Here is a 12182-nt window from a genome sequence, read left to right as displayed (position 1 = left end):
AGCCCTTTGAGGGCAAGAGCAGTGCTTTGCCCCTTTGGATGTGCTTGGCCAGTTGAGAAACACCAGAGTAGGAAGTCATTTCTAATTGAACCTCATGTCAACTGGATTGCATCTGAGGTCATGAATAAAGGTGGGAGACCAGAAAGTTGATTTTTGTTCTCTGTAAATAACTAAATGCCTTTGTGGCCTTTTACCAAGTTACCCTGTGGACTAATATCCCCTCATTGGTACAATAAGAAGGCTAAGCACACTGACATCTACAAATCTATAGTACTGGAATGATGAAGCACAACCCAAACGTCCCCATCAAATGTCAGCTTTCAACTAGCTTCAGGTTTTATTGAAGTCCTTAGGCAACATTTTTATAAATCTATCCTCCTGCCAGAAGAGTGCTCAGGGAAAATCAGAATAATGGAGAATCTTCTAAATATGTTGTTTCAAACTTAAAATATGAAAAGAGAAGGATGAATTTTTGCTGGGCTGCCACCAAAGCTACCCAGTGATCTTCTACCGAAATTCCTTAGGGGATTATAATTACAATAAGCCCTCAGAGATCACAGAAGCCCAGGGGAATTCTTGTGTAGTCCACAAACTATAGCTTGGTAATGAACTGTAACCAAACAGGGCTTTGAGAAACCAGGTGGCTCCCTGCAAAGCATGTTGCAAGGAGTTCCAGGACAGGACAGGACTCTCCTGGGGCCCAATGGGCCATTCAGCACATGGCTTCATGTTCATGCAAGTTCTCAGATTTTTGATACTATCTACAGACGAAGTTACGCATAAAACTCTCTCCTCTCTCACCCCCAACCCCTCTCTCTCTCTCTCTGGGTCTTTCTCTCTCTCTCTCTCTCTCTTTCTGGGTCTTTCTCTCTCTCTCTGGGTCTTTCTCTCTCTCTCGGTCTTTCTCTCTCTCTCTCTCTCTCTCTCTCTCTTCTCTCTGAAACACATTAACTTTGCCTGACGGTGATTCCATGTACTAAATAGGCCACAATTTTGTTTTGGCATTGGGCATTTGGTATTTAGCCTTGGCGCCTCCCTACCTTTCAGAGAAGCTGGTCCCAGGAGGAATTCTTTTTCCAGTTCCCCAGACTGCCCACAAGATCAAGACATTTAAATGCAAAGACTACTCTTAGAGAAATACAGTGGTTAGCCATTCTGAACAACACACAAAGGAGAGGTTGAGGAGCCATAATAATCAAGAAACCTTGATTATTTCTGGCCTTAACTAAATCTGCCTCTGATCCTTAGTCTTATATGAATTCTAAATTCCCTTTTATTGTATTCAAACTTTAACACTAATAAGAACCACCTGAAGTCAAGCATTTAAATCAGAATCAATTAGGGTTAGGTCCCTAGTTCCTCTGGTGATTTTAAGGTTAGGAACCCCTGCTCTAGGTGAACCAATACTTTCTGATGAACAATTAGAATAATATTACTAGCTAGGAGGTCATTCTGAGAAGAAGAAGACATGAATACAGGTCTCAGGGTAGGAAGGTTCACAGTACTGAAGGAACAGTTAGCAAATGAACCATGGCATGGAGATAGTCCAGGGGGAGTGAAAATGGTAGAAAAAAGTCACATGTATAATTTGAAAGTTCTCACACCCACATTTTAAAAAGTAAAATGAAGTTACAGTTAATTATAATGATACATTTTGTTTATACCAATACATACACACACATATATATACATATATATATATACATATAACAAATGTATGTGATTTAAATCTTTTGTAGTGTAGCCACATTCAAAAATTACAAACAATTAACTTCATCCTAATGTCATACTTTATTTAATTCAACATATTCAAAATATAATAATTTTAATAATCAAACAATTAAATATTGCTAATAAGGTGGTGAGGGTTCCACACCTTTTTGTTGGAAGGGAGGGGGAAAAAAAGGAAGGAGAAAGGTATGAGGAAAAGGAGGAAGGTAGACTCTCCCAATGTGAAATTGAAATTATATTTTCTGTTTAGCATATAAGATAGCATTAATTGGTTACTGGTGGATGGAAAAGAAAAGAGAACCGACATGGTTTAAAGACTACTGAGTCATGCATTTTGCAGAGCATATCTTCTGGGGAGTCAGATCATGCCGGTTTTCAGACCAGTCATCTGGACAACTCACTTCACCTCTCCAAACTTCAGCTCTCTCACCTATGAATAGTAATGATAATGTCTACCTCATGTAGGAGCCTTGAAAATTCAGCAAAAAGAGGCATCTGTAGTCCTTCATAAAATATACAGTGCTATAAAAAAACAGAAAGAATTGTAGTTTGGTTCCCAGACATCACATACCCTCACCAGATCTACTTCAGGCACTGAGTTTCATTTTCCACTTGAGTTTAGAAGTCAAATATTTAGCTGTGCTAATGGGGTATTGGATCTTTTTATTATGGCCCCACCACTCAGTATGTGCAGCTTTGCTGAGATAATAAAAGATGTTAGACCTGGTCTCACAGCTGCTTAATGCAGAAATGCTATGGGAACACACCTGGGGTGCAACTTCGAATGGAATCAATGGTGAAGCCAGCCATGTCCCCAGCAGAGATAAAAGCATTAATATCCTATTTCACCCTCAGCCCTCACTAGCATGACGTTGATTAAAATTATTTTCTGCAGTTCGACTTCTTTTAAAAAAATGCATAAAGGGTTTTGTGTGTGTGTGTGTACGTGCATGTGTTTGTGTGTGTGAGAGAGAGAGAGAGAGAGAGAGAGAGAGAGACAAAGAAAGAGAGATTTTAACAGGAGTTGTATTTGATGCCTCTGCTTGATGTCTGGCTTCAGATCTACTTTTAATGGCATACATTTCACAGTCCCATGGCTTAGATAGGCCACAGGGAGGTTTTGTTAAAGCAGTTGGCCTCCACCCTCCTCCCATCCCATCTTCTGCTAGTGTTCACGTGTATGTATGCCTGTTGGTTCAAGCCAATTTTACATAAGCTGAAATGAAAAGCCTCTGCTACCAAGTTGATGTGTCTGATAAGAAGATGGGCAGGTGAGGGGATGGGTGCTGGGTCCTGTGCAGATGAGACTACACATACAAACATATGTGAGGGAGTATTGGAAGAATATAATGTGGACATAGTTAGAAACTGCTAAAAGGGACTTACCTTTTGGGGAAGGGATGGAGCATATACAAGATGGTAAGAGGTATATGCATGTAAGAGGTGTCTTAACTTGAGAATCATAGTCTTGGGGTGTAAGGTCTCATATATGGAAGAATAGGAGGGACCATTGGGAAGGGGGCAAGTGTTTGGAGAATTTGTGCGAAAGACTGGTCCAAGGAAGCATATGTGTACATATATATGTTTGTGTGTCCACAAATATTTATTCATCACCACCTAGAAATCAGGCAATATGCTTGTGGTTTCAATGCAAGATATAAGGTTATGAATAACATAGTCAAGATCTCTGCCCTTTATGGCAGGGTTTCTCAACTATGGTACCATTGACATTTTAGACCAGATAATTCTTTATTAGGAGGAGCTTTCCTGTGCATTTTAGAACATATGGCAATGTGTCCATGTCTCTATCTAGAGAGAACATCTCCCAGGTGTGACTGAGAAATGTCCCGGGGAACAAGAATTACCATATGTTGACAACCACCAGCTTATGGGGAAAGATATATATTAAATAAAAAGCTTATAAATTGAGTTTATAAGAAACTATGTGTCGTGAGGAAGAACTGCAAGGACCTGAGTCCAACTAGAAAAAGCTGGTCAGATCATCAGGAATGAGAGGTTCAAAAAGACCTCTAGAAAAATGTGATGGAAAACTGGGGCATTAAAGATAAAATAGACTCAGCTAGGTGAAGCAAATAGGAACAGATATTCTAAAGAAAGACAGAACAGTGAGTAAACAAATACCCTGGTAGAGAAAGAAGGAACATGTCATTCAAAACAAACACAAAACTAAGAGACCCTGATAACTGAGTGACTAGGAGAGAAGCAGTGAGAGAGATGAGACAAGCTCTTGAGGGGGTGTGTATACCTTGTCTGAAGTAGAAAGTGGGTCAGAGGATGTGGGCATTGGACAATGGCACCTTGAGTTGTCACAGTTCTAAGAAGAAACTCTGAGAGAATCTTGTGGTTATAGGGACAGAAGTGCAGAAAAAGGCTACCTACCCTGCTTACAACTGAGGTTGATGAGAAGTTGGGGCAGAATGGAGCTAGCCCCAGCTGGTCTTGCTGTGAGATCTTTGTAAGAGAGCAGGTGGTTGCAGTTTTATGGTGAACTAGATTACATTTTTTTGGTAAAGAACATTTCCATTTTCCTTTGAGGCACACCTGGGGTCCCAGCCATTTCTCAGTGTCACTCATAGAACTACACATATACCCTGTATACACACACGCAACTTCACCCTTTTCAATTAACCGATAAATCATGGACAACATAAAACATATCAAGTCCTTTCACATCTGATATTCCCAATGTCAACTTACAGATGTATGAATGGAAACTCTGAGAAGTGACAAGACCTGCCTACAGTCATATAATCAGACCACAATAGAATGGGGATCTGAAGCCACATCTGGCTGATCTCAAAGCACCTCGGTCTGCCTGCGAAGAAGTGCACATATGCCATCTTTGATCAAGTCAGTCACCTCTCCTTAAACTTGTAGCCACTCTACAGAGCTTTGCTAGGATCCCTACTGTGATGTTTCCACCTCTGATCCAGGCCCCATAATATCATCAAACTTGAAATCAGCCCTCTGCCTATAGTTTGTAGGAAAAGGCAGCCTCCTCAAGGGGATATTAGAGTTCCTTCATGAGCTCACGAGCCATGTCTGCAGCTTTATCTCTACTGTTGTCAGAACAGCCATGTTATATTGTAGTCTCAAGTTTTTGCATATGCTCTTCCCATCTACAGGAATGTTCAGATCCCTTTTCCTTCCCTTCCTTTGCTTTAAGAAATAATGGGTGCTCAATAACCACTTGTTGAGTGTGTTTTCTAAAAATAATACCACATGCACTTGCTTCTCTATTATTCCTAATGCACACACAATTCTTCTGTGTGCACTAAGAACATTCATTTTAGATTTAATTGCCCATATACAAAGCCAAGTCTGTCACTTAATAGCCACATGATTTGAACATGTGTTCAAAAAAGATTGTGGAATGTACTAAGTAAATTAATGTTAAAAATATTTAGAACAATGCCTTCCATATAACAAATGAACACTAAATTTGTATTATGCTTATTTTCTCACTCTACTAATAGTTCCTAATATACATGCACCATATTTTTACCTCATGCTTTGTGAATCTGGAATGGCTTCAAAGCTTTTTTGTTCCAAACTCTCAATCAATTGGTAACTTCCTATGCAGAACCAAAATGGCCCATAGTATTGCTCATGAGCAGAAACAGATTCTCTTGTTCATGAGCAAAGGTCTTTCTTTTGTTTTCTGGTTTCTTTTCAAAGCTTCTCCTGAATACCAATTTTCAGTGGCACCCACGGACAGTGTCCCAGAAGATTCTGCCACAGTCTGCATTTATATGTGTGGTTTGGGCACTAAACCCATCTACATGGTTTATCCCAAATCTGTAGTTCTCCCACCCTGACCTGGTGATATCACGAACATTGACTTCACTGGAAATTGTGATAATGAAGAAGAGGAAGAGAATGATGATGGAGTAGAAGAGGACCATCGAATGAGTTCTTAGCAAGTGCAAAGTTCTCTCTAATGTCTCAATAGGGATGAATAGCACCTGTGTGGAGTTTGCATAGTTAAGTGAGGGTTTTGGCAAAGAGAAATGACAGAAAAGGAGACATATTGCCTTACTGATAGAGGTAGAGAAGACATCAAAAGAAAACTAACATTAGATATGTGTCTTGAAGGGTGAATATACTCTTACTCTGCCATTCTTTAATTCAGCCATGTATCAAGTAACAATTTTGTCTTGGTATTTGGACTAAGCATTAGACATATACAGAACACAATCTAATGGTGGGAAAGGGGGTATACAAGTGACTATTGTATACAATACACAATATACAGCACGATGACTGCAGAAATTGATGAACATTCAATGTGCAATTAGATCACTTATAGAAACAGAATCTAAGTCTACATGTGAGAAATAAGGGAAACTTCACAGGCGAAGGAATTAGTTGAGCTAAGTTCATAGTGAAAATAAGTTGTGCTCCATACTTTGCATAAATTAAATATCTAAGAGCTCATTACAATCAGGAAAACTAGGGAGTGTCCTCTCTTTCAGACAGAGGGAGCAACTGGAAACAAACACGGGAATTAAGTAATTTATAGAGGTCTGTAGATGGTATATGGGAAGCAATTGTTTGGTATGTAAATTAGCCAATGTCAGAAACTTAGAAGAGATCCAAAGTAGCAGGAATTTTAGACAGAAGGAATTTCATATACAGAGACAGAGCCATGTAGAATAGGCAGTAGATTTGGGAACTCATGGATTAATGTTGTTCATAGAGTCAGAATTGGCTGGGATAAGAGCTGAAAATACAATGTGAAAGCTGAAGGCAGGCTCTGATAATAAAGGGGACATTTTATGCTACATTAAGAGTTTGTGTTTTATGCTGTAATCTCAGGGAAGCACAGAAAGATTTTGAGCAAGAGTGAAAGATAAGACCAGATCTGACTGGGGAAAGATGGGTGAGGGTAGCAGCAAAAGGTTTGATGCCAAACTAAGGAGAGTATGCAGTTATGTGCAAATGTGTTGGCAAGCGTTAAAAGAAATCCTCTTTGGCCTTTTTTTCTCTGCCTGTCAATCTAACATATTGAAATGGAAGTTTTTGTGTTTATTTGATTTCAGGAAATGATATCGTCCTTATTTTTTTCTTTCTGTCTTCATTATCCCCCTGAACTGCATATCACTACATGCAGTGGCCTGCAGGCTCTCAGTTTTCACAAGAAGTGTACATTTGGGGTTGTTGGGCCTGTAAACATGAAATTAACCAGTGTCATATCTTTCACGGCCTCCTCCCTGCTTGCCCAGGAGCCCAAATTAAATTTCACACTGAACAATCCAAGCAGCTGACGTGCTCCACAGTCAACAGACATGCAGTTTGATGGCCAAAGGTGGATGTCTCTATCACTAGGCTACATGTCAACTCTTCCACCTCCATTTAGATGGCAAAATTTAGCTGATTTGAGAATTGGTCTCAAGCTGCTATAAACTCCCCCAGGACCAATAACTTGTCCCTAAGTACATGAGTGTGTGCATAGCTTTTCCAGCTTTTAAGTCGCATTTGTGCAAGTTTGCAGAGCAGGGAACAGCATATACATCTTGCAGGCTGGGAAACAAAAACTGTGAGAGGTAGCCAAAGCCACACATTGAGTTCACCACATTTTCCACAGAGGTCTCACCTCACAGTAACTCATGGACTCATGGCAACGCCCAGTGACACTTTCAGACAGGAGGATTATAAGGGTAGAAAAGAAAATCCTAGCAAAAAATCTGTCCCTTGTTAATTTCTTAAAAGTGGAAATTGTCACTTTTTTTTCTCTTTCAACCACCCCCTTTGCTTTGCAATTTTCTTTTCCAATACTATAAGAATGACAGCATCATTATTCCCATGACCCTTGCAATATCTTACTCTCTCCCAGTCTGCAGCTCAATGACACTCCTACCAAGCTAAATCTTCAGGTCTCTCTGCCCATAATGCCTTTCTCTGGAACTTCTATGGATCCAAGTCTTTTCTATCTTTAACCCCAGCTAAAAGTTCCCATCAGCAAAAAATATTCCTTATCATAACTAATATCTTCTTATGCCATGGTCCCATCTACCTGCATGTCTCAAAATACATATATTATAGCTACTATGTATTTTACTTTCTAACTCTGCTGTCTGAGGCCAAGGGCCATACCTAGTTCATGTTGGATCTTAACACAAAGCAATGTTTTGCATACAGCAGTCAATGTTGTATGTTTTACCTTAGTTATCATAAATGTTACTGTCTGTCATCTTCCACTGCCTCTCTTGGTAGGACTGTCTAAATTGATTTAAGAGATTGCTCTGGTGGTAGACAGTTAATCTAATGAATAAATTGAGAGAATGCATCTGATGGGTGCTAATGAGCATTAATTCTTCCAGAATCTGTTTACATTTTATGTCTTCTAGCACAGTAAGTTGCTAAAATTTGGTGCAGAGAAGGGTCCGGGAGAGAATTGGAGAAAAAGCAAGCTTTTTAGTGTGAAGAATAATCATACTGAAAGACACTTTTGCATTTATCCAGTCCAAAATGCAATGCCTTCTACATTCTTCTCTCCAAAATACATTCCCTTTCCATTGCTATTTGAACTTCTGGAAGGAGGACATAATCTCATAAGGTGGTTCCTCTCATGGTAGAATCTTATTGTAAGACACACTTCCTTAACCAAGCCTAAATTTACATTTCTTCTTCAATACAATGGCCCTGACCTTGTTTTCTGGAATTCCACAAAGCCAGCTCAGGTATTCCTTCCACAACACACTTTCAAATATCTAAAGACAACTTTGATACCTTCATCGTTTCTCAGTTTTGTCACTCTACACATTCTCATTATTCAGAAGATCACACTGAGTTTCAGGGAGAGAAAAGGAATTCACTAAGTGAAAATTGTGCCTCCCAGCCTCTGACAAACTTATATGTTTAGAGCCAAATACCAATGTGATAGTATCAACAGGTGGGATTATTTGGGAGGTGCTTAAGTTAAAAGGACTCCATCTTCATAAAATAGGATGAATTCTCTTAAAGCAGAGACTGAAATGAGTTACCTTGTTCCTTCCTCTATATGTATACAAGGAAAGTTGTCATCTATGAGAAACAGCCTCTCACCAGACCCTAAACCTACTGGCACCTTGATCTTGGACTTCTCAGTTTGTCGACTTTTCTAGAACTGTGAACAATAAATTTCTGTTGTTCATAAATTACCTAGTCAAAGGTATTTTGTTGCAAAAGCAGGCATAGACTAAGACACTAAGATAACAGAAGTTGGGAGCATTACCACTATCCTTATGGCTTTCAATGTCATGTTTTATTTGCCAAGTTATGCACTAATGTGAGTAGGCTATGTCACCCAATTTTGCAATTAAACATTAAGACATTTGTTTCTTGGAAGATGTTTTGTAGACACAGTTAACATATACAACCAGTTCATTTCAAAGGAGATTATCCTCCATAATCTGGGACTCATGCTATCAGGGGAAGACCTTAAGAGCAAGACTGAGGTTTTCCTGAAGAAGAAGAAATGTGACCAATGGACTATGAGTACTACACTAGAACTCACAAGATGTTTAAATGATAGATAAATAGATAGATAGATAGATAGAGATAGATAATAAGTAGAAAGATAGATTAGATAGATATCTAGATAGATAAATGGATAGATAGCTAGATAGAAATAAGTAATAGATAGATTAGATAGATAATGTGTATATTTGTGTGCGCGTGTATGTGTGTATTCTACTTTCTTGGCTTCTAGTCTCCTTCTGCTTCTATTTCTTTGCTTGAACCTCGATTGATACAAGGAGCTTTACCCAAAAACCTGATTACATAGGGGAGGATTTCAAATTTCAAGGCAGGACTAAAAGTGGAGACATTTTCAGAAAGTGAGTTTTCAAACTCCTCTCACTGGTTGCCATGAAGGAAGCTGTTCCTCTAAGACTGGAACTGGTGGCTAACCTAGATAAAAATGGAGCCCTGTTCATTCATGAAGACAGGTAAGTAAGGGGAGTCACACCTTTCCCATGCTCCTGGCTAGAAGCTGACTTTTAGTTCCTCCTACATCCCCAGGCTGCATCTGGAAGAAGTTGCAGACCAGACTGCGTTTCTGCCTGAGGCTAATGAGATATATCAGATGCAGGTGACACTTGGGTCAGGCAGGCACCTGCTCTTGTGAGGCCTGAGGCTTTATACAAACCTGGGAAGGAATTTGCTGCCATGGCTGCCGTGGCTTGTACTGGAAAGGTTAGCAGAGAATTCCTTGCAGGAGTTAAAACTTGGAATGCTTTTAAAACTCCCTCAGGACACCAATAAGTACAGAATTTACAGAGAATGGTAATGCAGAGAGGAAGGATCAGATTCTGGAATAAGCTCTCTTAAGGGCTGAGAGGCAGTTGAATAGAGTGATCAGGGTGTGTTTTATGTTAGGCTGCATATGAACTCACTTTGAATCTCTCACTAGTTTTGTGATTTCTCTGAGAATCAGTTTCCTGATTTGTGAAACAAGGATAAAAATGTAAGTCCATAGAAGATTGCAGTAAGGGCTAATTAACACATGCAAACACATGCCTCATGAGAACATATATAACATATATTTCCTGATACGTAAGTGCTCGATAAATGAGCACTATTGTTACTATTATTCTTTTCATCCTTAAAACATTTGTCTCATTGCCTCAGTTGCTTTAAGGTATCTGCTTTAGTTTCTCTGCGTTAAGGGCAACAAATGCTAGCTAATTTTTTAGGTGTCTTACCTATCCTCACCCCTTCCTTGTGTGCTCTCGCTTTTATCATGTGCTCATAGTCCAATCCCCTTGTTGTGCTTGCCCTTGATCTAATGTCCACATATGAGGGAGAACATACGATTTTTGGTCTTTTGGGCCAGGCTAACCTCACTCAGAATGATGTTCTCCAGTTCCATCCATTTACCAGCGAATGATAACATTTCGTTCTTCTTCATGGCTGCATAAAATTCCATTGTGTATAGATACCACATCTTCTTAATCCATTCGTCAGTGGTGGGGCATCTTGTCTGTTTCCATAACTTGGCTATTGTGAATAGTGCCGCAATAAACATGGGTGTGCAGGTGCCTCTGGAGTAACCAGGAACTAGAGAAAAGGTTAGATCAAAAAGAATTAACCTAGAAGGTAACACACATGCACAGGAAATTAATGTGAGTCAACTCCCTGTATAGCTATCCTTATCTCAACCAGCAAAAACCCTTGTTCCTTCCTATTATTGCTTATACTCTCTCTACAACAAAATTAGAAATAAGGGCAAAATAGTTTCTGCTGGGTATTGAGGGGGTGGGGGGGAGAGGGAGGGGGTGGAGTGGGTGGTAAGGGAGGGGGTGGGGGCAGGGGGGAGAAATGACCCAAGCCTTGTATGCACATATAAATAATAAAAGAAAAAAAAAAGAACCTCCAGAAAAAAAAAAAACACATTTGTCTCTCTCTTAGCAGATGAGATGGTAAGACATATCACCATGCAAATGAAGGTCTCTCCTTTGTGACATTGAGCACATGATTGGACGGTTGTGTCAGTTCATATAAATGTGGGCATGTTAATACCCAGGATGTTGTTACAGCACAATGGGTATGAGAGTGGGCACTAGAGAACAGCGGCAGGAGTTTGAATCCCAGCTCCATTACTTCATAGCAGTATGGATTTAGATAAGCAATCTCTCTTTGCGGCAGTTTCCTCACTTATAAACTGGAGATTACAATATTGCCTCTCTCACAAGGCTGTTATGGGTATTAAAAGCATGAATATGTATAAAAGACTTGGAAGAGTGCCTAGCACTTAGTAAGAACCTGATAAATAGCAACTATTCCCATTGTACTTTGAGTAAGTATCATAAGAGATAATGCTATCAAATATGTGGTACCCAACAGATACACTAAAATAACAGTAATTGCTATTGTTTATAATAATAGCAAGAACATCATCATCATATTCTGACTACTGCAGACCTGATGTGCTTTCTATAAGGTGATGTTCATATCCAGATCTTCCATTTTAACCTCTTTAACCTTTGTGAACTACTCTGGCTGCATTTCAGTTCCATGTAACATCTCTGTTCAAAAGAAAAGTCTTCAGTTACTTCCAGCTGCAGAATAATGTCTAGCATCTGGGCTTCTTTAACATCCTTGATCTCTTCTTCAATGAGCTTTTTAAGCCACATTTACTAACTTTACAATGGTTCTCATCTCTGCTTTCATTGCACAGCCTGGTGCTCCCTTGGCCTGTATCAAGTGTGTCTCCCAAGGATGACCAACAGAATAGCCACTCTGAAATAGTATCCATCACAACAGGAACTTTGGTAAGTACTTTACATGCAATCTTTCCCTTCAGTTTGATAGTCACAGTTACACTTTGAGTCAAAAATCATTTATCTCCCTTTATTAATGAGGCATCCAATGCTTAGCCAAGTGAAATGACTATGATAAGGTGCTGCAACAAACTCATGGCTTGAGTTGCTCATTAGGTTTGCTTG

Source organism: Castor canadensis, chromosome 13, assembly GCF_047511655.1.
Source record: "Castor canadensis chromosome 13, mCasCan1.hap1v2, whole genome shotgun sequence".
Classification (NCBI taxonomy): Eukaryota; Metazoa; Chordata; class Mammalia; order Rodentia; family Castoridae; genus Castor; species Castor canadensis.
This window is presented reverse-complemented; position numbering follows the sequence as displayed.